We start from the raw sequence: 8,923 nt of genomic DNA, 5'->3' as shown, positions 1-8,923 counted from the left end.
CTCCGCTCCCTCCATCTGAGCAATACCTTCTCCCCAGCTAAAGGACAGGCAAGCAGTCAAAGCCCCATAGGAAATGTACCCCAACTGCTGCCATACCCAGCTGTATCATGGGTTGCAGATGCTGCCACGAGCTGCACTACATTTACATTTTCCACCTTAGAAAACCAGAGGTTTTACTATCTGTCAGATTTACAGACAAGTGCAAATGAAAACAAGTGTTATTCTAGCAAAGCAAAAAAACCAACCAAACAAACAAACCAAAACTATAGTAGCCATTGCAAAACCATAAAAATACAGTTAAAATTCCATGTGCATTGGAGTTAAATAGTTTAATACAAGCCTAATACACATTGAAACACCATTGCATAGTTTTTCCTTTTTGTTTAGAAACTTCAGAGGTATCCTATGACAGCTACAGGTCAGTTAATCCATACCTTGCCAGAAGGATCTGGTCTTGCAGAATGGATACACCTCTGACTTCCCCTACACCTGATTTCTAACTTACAACTCAAGGCTACAGATGCGTCTATCAAAACAGGACCCAACTCCATCTTCCATAAAACCATGTTCCACCTGGACTCCGTATACCACTCCTTACCGATTAATTTAACTCAGGCTTCTGTGGTGATGTTTCCTCACCACAAAACACATCAGTAACACCAATAACTAACTTGAAAGCAAAACAATGCTGCAGTTTCACCTTTCTTTTTTTTTTTGGTGGTTGTTGTTGTTTCCTATCTTTCAGAATCTTTCAAGGAATATAAAACAGTCCTGAGACGGTAAAGTCTTGTGAGATGCAAAACCAGAGCTCTCAAATATTGCAAAAGTAAGCTAAATGATGGCAATCATTTAAACAGCTGGGAAGCAAGTACACATTGGAGTTGACAACAATTCAGTTTGCAAATTCAGTAATAGAAGTAGACAATTTCTAACACACACAAATTATAACTCGTTAACTGGATTTAACTGCAGGCCACATTCACAAGTGTCTTCAAAGCTATGTTAAGAGGTTGAACCAAAGCAAAAAGTTTCCTAATATGTTGTTTGATGAAATGGAATTAAAAAGAAGCTTGACAAGTACCTTGTTTGAAGGAGTTTCCAAATAGGGATTTGAAATTCTTCTGGACAGGGTCTGTAAGACAATTTGGTAGAATTTTAGTTTTGTTCTAGTTTTTGTATGGAAAAAAAAAAAAAGTAGCAGCAATCTAGGTCTTTTAGCTATTGAAATCTAAATAAAGAGAATTTATAAAATCATCTGAGTAGTCTAACTGAAGTCTTCAATTTTTATTTTTTTTTTTCCACATCAGGAAAAAGGTTTGGTAAACTCAGTTCTGTATTGTTTAGTACATTTACTCTTCATCTGGAAAAGATGAACAATGAGGTGGCAAAGTCTGTAGACAACACACATTTATTTGGGTCAGCAAAGACCAGAAATGACAGTGAAGAATTTCAAGATAAACCTGAAAAAAGCTAGGTGAAAAGACAGTATCATGATGAGCTCAACATCAAAAGCAGCACATACTACAGGGAGAAAATGTAACTACATGTGCTCTAATACTTCTTAAAACAAACTTTATCAATTCAGTAAAGACACCTCAGGGTCACAGAACACTTCTCAAGAAAGACGAGTCTTCTAAATTAAATTCTTTACTGTAGTTAAAAAAAAAAAAAAAAAAAAAGAAGATAAATGAGGGATAAAATGGTAAGCAGTGTGGAGGTAACATTCCTTTTCTGTAGATCAGCATTATCTCTGCCATGCCACATGCTGCACTGGTAACAGCATCTCAAAAAATGGATGCTCCAATGTTAGAGGGGATTCAGACAATAACAGTAGTAGGAACAATAAAGGATTGGGATAAATTTTAATATGAGAAGAAACAGAAAAGACTGTGACTATTTGCCTTACAAAGGAGAGATTACAGGAGACATAATGCAATTATACAAAATAATGAAACGGCACAAAGAAAAGACCGACTTTCTGTGCTCTGTTTTAGATAACATGAGAATAACCGATCACTCAATGAAATTAGAGAGGATTCATATTTGAGGAGATAGAAAGGAAAATGACACACAACTCTTCACAGCAGGGAAATGCAAATGCCAAAACTTTAATTCCCCATTCTTTATTGATCAGTGGTAAAGTTATAAAATTCATGGTGAACCAGAACTCTGGAAGGCAAACAGAGGCAGGATAAACATTTCTATGAGAGTCAGGTTACCCCACCTTTACTCACCACGATACTTCTATATCTTGTCAGTGTTAGAAGACAAGATATTTTCTACTCTGATGCGTACTGGCAACTTCTATCTTACTACAAGATACAAATAAACATTTCCTACGAGAAGTCTGGAAGCGGAACAGAAGACACTGTGCAGGTGCACTGACAGCACAATGGGAGGATTGTGTGGTACTGCCTCGCATTATTCCAACTTGTAGGCAGCATAATTAATTCCTCGCTTTGAGAAGGATCCAATTCACACTTGGTATATTGTAATCATAAAAAAAAAAAAAAAAAATTATCCTTCACACCCCGTAAGAATTACAGAATCTATACTTCAGGAATGACACCTGCTTTTTCCCCGCTGTGTTCTTGTTACTGTATTTTTAGACAGGGAATGGAAGTGACAAGGAACCACAGAAGCATCTAATGCTGTTTACCCTTCCACGCTCATCACAAATGTTAGTGTAGTTCCATGTGTAACAGTAGCTCCATATGGAAATACTGTAACATAAAAGCTTAATTCACTTCTCTCGTACCCAACAGAGATGCTGTTAGAGTGCAACATTGCCTCAGATCCCACTTACTCTTCCTAGCCGGAGTGTCATTAACACCTCGGTTCTGCAGCTACGCTACATACCACCACTTCACTTGGTTTCTGTCCAAGTCTTTCAATTAACAAGCCTCACTCACTGAAGAAGCATGGTCAAAATTTATACATCGATTTCCCTGCTCCATGCTCCATTCCCAAGCCGGTGCTAACAAAGTTATCGTCAGCAAGCTAAATCCAGCGATGCCAGTCGGAACTACAGCCCCTGGCATTGCACTGGCACTGTCCCTGCCATTCAGAGGACCGCTGAGCCTCAGCCAGGGAAAATACTACTACTGCAGTGTGCAGTTACACAACAGCATAAGACCAAACTCACCAAAAAGGACAAATTTGGTGGCGTTTTACAGCAGGGTTACAGCATTGGTAGGTAAGGGAAGAGTAACTGACATCATCTACCCAGACTTGTGCAAAGCATTTCATACTGTCCCACACACATCCTTTTCTCTAAATTTGAGAGACATGGATTTGACATGTGGACCATTCACTGGATGAAGAATTGGCTGGATGGCCACTCTCAAAGAGTTGCGGTCAACAGCTTGATGTCAGGGTGGAGACCAGTGACAAGTGGTATCCCTCAGGGGTCCAGGACCAGTATTATTTAACATCTTTGTCAGGGACACAGACAGTTGGATTGAGTGCACCCTCAGCAAGTCTGCCAATGACACCCAGCTGAGTGGTGTGATTGATACTCTAGAAGGAAGGGATGCCATCCAGAGGGACCTGGACAGGCTTGAGAGGTGGGCTCATGTGAACCTCATGAAGTTCAGTAAGGCCAAGTGTAAGGTCCTGCGCCTGGGCTGAGGCAATCCCAAATATGGATACGAGCTGGGTGATGAGCGGATTGAGAGCAGCCCTGAGGAGAGAGACTTCGGGGTGCTGGTGGATGAAAAACTGGACAAGAGCTGGCAATGTGCACTCACAGCCCAGAAAGCCAACGGCATCCTGGGCTGCATCAAAAGAAGTGTGGCCAGCAGGTCGAGGGTGGTGATTGTCCTTCTCTACTCCATTCTGGTGAGACCCCACCTGGAGTACTGCGTCCAGCTCTGGAGCCCCCACCATAAGAAAGACATGGACCTGTCAGAGCGGGTCCAGAGGAGGGCCACAAAAATGATCAGAGGGATGGAATACCTCCCCTATGAAGACAGGCTGAGAGAGTTGGGGTTGTTCAGCCTGGAGAAGAGAAGGCTCTGGGGAAACCTTATAGCGGCCTTCCGGTACTTAAAGGGGGCCTACAGGAAAGATGGTGAGGGACTTTTTATCAGGGAGTGTAGCAATAGGACAAGGAGTAATGGTTTTAAACTGAAAGAGGGTAGATTTAGATTAGATATTAGGAAGAGATTCCAAGGAGTCTGCAAAAGGTGACTGAGGCTGAAAACTAGTAGAGAAAAAAAAAAAAAATTGCATTTACCCTTCAAACCGCACAGTGCTATCTCTGGTGCAGGGGAGAGAGAAGGAATTCACAGCCCTCAAATGGAAGAAGGGAAGACAGGACAACAGCTTCTGGCAGCGGCAGCCTGAACCCATATCAGGTTGGCACAGGCATGAAACACTGGAGAGCCCAGGAGAGTACATTTAGCCTGCCGTGCAGGAATCTACACACACGAAATTTCTCCAAATACAAGAAAATGGAAACTGTAAAGGAGAACATAGAACAAAAGTGGAAGTGGCATTCTGGAACAAAAAAAAAAGATCTTTCCTGTTGATGTTAATGCAGCCTGTGTAATGTTGAAACACTCACTGCAATTAGGCTGAAATTCATATTAAATTTTAGGAGTTTATGTCCTAGCTACCAAGCTAGAGCCCCTTTTCTTTTCTTTTCTTTTTTTTTTTTCTTAACATGCCTCAATAAATACTTAGCTAGCACAAAATCCCTTCATTTTGTGCTACTGAGCGCACCTCTGTTCAGCAGACTCTACTTTGGCTGTTGGGGACAAACCGGACAGTGCCTTTCCAGAGAGAAGAGGGAGTGGATCAGGGGCCCAGGCTTTGTCTGAAAACCCTAACCTTCAGGCTGCTGCATGGGGTAAGCACCACTCCTCCCCGAAGGTAACTACAGGCTGCTCCTCCCAAATGATTTTGAGACAGACACCAATTCAAAATACATTTGCAAATAACTCTTAGAATGAGCCAAAAAGTGCTTTTAAAGCAAATTCATTAGTCATCAAGCAAACAACTCATCTCTCACGAAAACTACCTTGGAACAGCTATTGCTGCCCATGCCAAGTGCTGCTTTCCAGGCACTGCTACCCCAGCGTCCCCCTGTGCCTCTTCACCAGCTTGAGGAGAAGCTTTGCCAAAACACATGTCAGGGAGGAGATGAGGATGTGGCAGCACGTATGGTCCTGGGACAGGAAACCATATGTGGAGCCGATTCAGAGCACTGGGTGTCCTCCAGGAGAGCTCTCCCATCACACACGAGTAGGCGTCCATAGGTGGCTCCAGCTTCCTTGCTGGGGATGCAGGAAGAAAGAGGCAGAGATCTGGTGCCATGGGCTAAGATCAAGAGCATGAAGTATGAACATGGCACAGAGATGGCATCCCAGCTTGGGGACATGACTTGCATGTGACAGGAGAGGACAGTTGGGACAGGCGGCCCAGGAGAAAGTTTTGGAATAGGACTGCTAGGATCCAAATCTGACTACACAGATATTTTAGTCTGAAATTGGGAAAAATTATAAAGGGGTTTACTGTGGTTATTTAAAACCACTAGAAATGCAGGGAGTAGAGCAATGCTGTTAAAGGAATGGGAGGATTAGAATAAAGTGACCAGCAAGTAATTTAAAACAACCAGAAGGAAATACTTCTTTACAATCCATATGACCAGCTCATAGAATTATTAGCCAAAGAATCGAATACTCCAGCTAGATTTTTAAAAGCAGTAGCTAATTCAATGACTGATACTACTATGCGAGATCTATATCTGGGTTTAAATTATTGTTGCTTCAACTGCACAACTGTTTTTAAACAAGTTGAGAATCTCTGCCATTGTTTAAAGCTAAGCATGCAAAGATATTGATGATAAGATTTTAATATATGAGCACAAGTTGATTTTTGAAATGTTTGGAAAGAAACGCCCCCAAGACATACTACACAACAAGCAAAGTGTACTAATGAAGGTATATTTTGGTCTCCATTGGAAAGACCAAGCTGTACCTTATTGTGAGATGCTGACTTAGTTCTTTACTCATGAGACTATTGAATTGGCTCCACTATAGCAACTCCCTAGACGTTTACTACAACCTGGTTAATGTTCTTATCAAGGGCTAAAGTCATACTTTTTGAAGACACAGTTGAATTTTCACCTCGGTTTTAGATCTGGGATTTTGCTTTGGCCTCATCTCAATTTCAGAGGATGACTTGCCTACGAGTTGCTTGTGCTTTGCCTCCTGCCCAAGCTGTTCCAACAACTGCTGATATTTCTGCCATTGCCAGCACTGCAGTCGCAGTAGCATCAGCAATGCTCCATACATCTGCTAGCAATTTAATCACCATCATGCTCAGAAAGAAACAAAGCAAGAGTGCTCAGAGCTCCAGTTCAAGTGCTTTCCTCAGCTGGCATTTAGTGCAGTGGTGGCAGCCAGCAACCCATCTACATGAGAAGTCACACTGTAACACTACAGAAGAGGCCACAGATATTGTAGGAAAATAATAATTTCAAATATGGGACATAAATGTTTTGCCTTTTGTCTAAGAGCTTCTGATATTCCTGTGCAGTTAGCAAGAAAAAAAACTTTGGCAAAAATAGGGAAGTAAGAAAATTTTTTTATTAATCAAGATTATTCCTTTTTCTGAATCTTTTACAGTGGTATTTATATTAAAACTAAAAGAAATGAGAAAAGGCAGAATTCGGGGCTCTTCCCCCCCCCCCCCCCCCCAGCAAATTGTTTAAGCTTTCACTCCAAGTTTTTCAAATAACTAGGTTTTTAACTGGTCACGTTACCAAAAGTTGAGCATAATGTCACATTAACAGTTTGCAATGTGCAATCAAACTTTACCTGTTTCCAGTTTACAACATACTCATAAATATTTGTCTGTTTGACCAGGGCTTAATTTGCAAATATGCCCATGATAGTTTCATGGTTTCGGGACACTATCACTGTGTCCCTAAAGAATTTGGTACAGCACTTGAGCATTCCAAATTGAATTACCCAGTATGCTTAAAATTAAGCAAACGCTTCAGTGTTGTCCTCTATCAGGGCTTACTTCCCTAAATATAAATAGCCTGAAAAAAACCTATCCCATTTTGAAATGCACGTGGTGTAACACAGACTACCTGGTAATGAGATCGTTTCTATTCCCTGACAGGGGAATTTCTGCAGCTACTCAACACCTGAATCCTAAATTGGCTAATGTGACCACAAAGGAAATTATACATTCAGAGAGATTTCCAACAAGCATTTAAGCATCCAAGCCTGAAATACACTTTCACAAGTATTCATGCTGGAAACTTCTCACGTTCCAACCATGAGACACAGCATACAGAAAAGGATCACAAATAAAGCTGAATCCAAATTCACTCTCAAATACGTTTGTGCTTTTCTCTCTTTACTAATCATTCATCTCTAACAATACGGTAGCTCAGGAAAAATTAAAAAATTCCACCAGGGGTATTTACTTAATTTCCCTCAGGCTTCTCTCCCACTCCACGTGCAAATCAAAGAGTAATTTTTTTTTTTTCCTAGACAGATTTCTTGCTCTCATTATGAACCATGACAATGATAATGCCATAATAGTAATAGAAACAACTGCAACTGTTACAACTGATGGAAGTCCGCGGGTTTTTTCTTCAAAAATATTTGCTGGACTTGCTAAAAGCAAGCAGCTGTAACAATTAGAGAGTTTCCACTCCAGCCCTATCTGAAGGTGAATCCTGGCATACCCTCCCCAACCTGCAATACAAGAAGGCAGCAATTTCTGCAGGAGTAAATGCTCATTTATTCCCAGTGCTTAGTCACGCCAGGCAAGGAGTGGGGGAAGGGAAAGAAAATTACTGAGCGATTTGGCTTATCACTTTGCCACCTTCAAATTTTTGCTTTTCACATCGTTTGCTACTGTCTAAATTATAGGGGGTTCAAGCAGAAACAAGATATGGGTGCCGTGTTCAGTAGATGAAATGCTACCGTTGTTTGAGGGTGGCTGGATATAGGGAGTGTTGTCATGAATCCCAATCCGTTTCCATGTGGCAGCAGATTTTTCCTCGTGGTTGCTAAGGCGCAGCAAGCAGAGTTGGTTGGGAAGCGAGCTGACTTTCAGCAGATATCATTCATATGAAACCGTAGAATATGCCTGACTTTCTGCCAAATAATATTCATAACAAACAACCTTCCCCCACTGCTCCTCTCCAAACGCACTGTCAGAATCCACAGATAACAATGGAACAGTTCTCCACATTAATATTTATTTAAGATTAAATATAAAACTCTTTATAAAAAATGACTTTCCCTTAATAAAGGATATTGTTTATAAAGGAAAGATCTTCTGCTTGGCTTAAACTTCATAAACTTAGGTGTAGCATAAAAAGGTCAAAAAGCTGTAAAAAGAGGAATTTGTATTCAGCAGAGCTTGCAATGTAGGGTTCCCAGGTGAGCCTGCACAGCTCTCTGGAGACAGCCAAATGGTTTGTTAGTGAAAGGAAACCAAAGAGTGTGTTCTTGCCTCTTTTCTGCATAAAAAAGAACCTGCAGTTAATCTGAATAAGTTATTTCACGAAAGGGAAACCCACTACTCATGGTTTATTCTTGCCTCCCCCAAAACAGAAAGGGATCTGCAAAGAAAATGGCTGTTCTTTATAAAGACAGGCAATGCTCTTTAGGTTTAAAGATTTATTTCTGAGATGACAGCAGTCATTAAAGCAATGTGTTCAGAAGCATTTCTGTATTTTCCAGTACCTACCAAACTAAGTATGGCTGAATGGGTTTATAACTCAAACAAACCTTTTTTTTAGTTAATCTTGCAGAAGCCAGCTGCTTTTAAGGTCTCCATTGCAAGGACTCCAGGCAAGGAGTCTAATTTAAAGTGCGCAAGAGCAAATTTGGCTTGAAATGCCCTTTTCTTTACCCAAAAGGAGTTAAGACTAGAAAAAAGTATTACAGAA

At 40.9% G+C, this 8,923-nt stretch overlaps 1 protein-coding gene across 1 annotated transcript in view; it reads right to left on the bottom strand.

Moving 5' to 3' along the window:
• The window catches only part of LOC104281557 (rap guanine nucleotide exchange factor 5-like), a 40,743-nt gene extending 39,617 nt beyond the window's left edge, over nt 1-1,126 (bottom strand). Inside the window, exon 1 of the mRNA XM_009879577.1 lies at nt 1,082-1,126. The gene's annotated coding sequence lies outside the window, so the exon portion shown is untranslated. The remainder of the gene's footprint in view (nt 1-1,081) is intronic.
• Between the last annotated feature and the right edge of the window lie 7,797 nt (nt 1,127-8,923).

Source organism: Charadrius vociferus, unplaced genomic scaffold (genome assembly GCF_000708025.1).
Source record: "Charadrius vociferus isolate BGI_N301 unplaced genomic scaffold, ASM70802v2 scaffold262, whole genome shotgun sequence".
NCBI classification, from domain to species: Eukaryota; Metazoa; Chordata; class Aves; order Charadriiformes; family Charadriidae; genus Charadrius; species Charadrius vociferus.
Note: the sequence above shows the minus strand (reverse complement) of the source record. Positions and strands in the feature narration are given on the sequence as shown.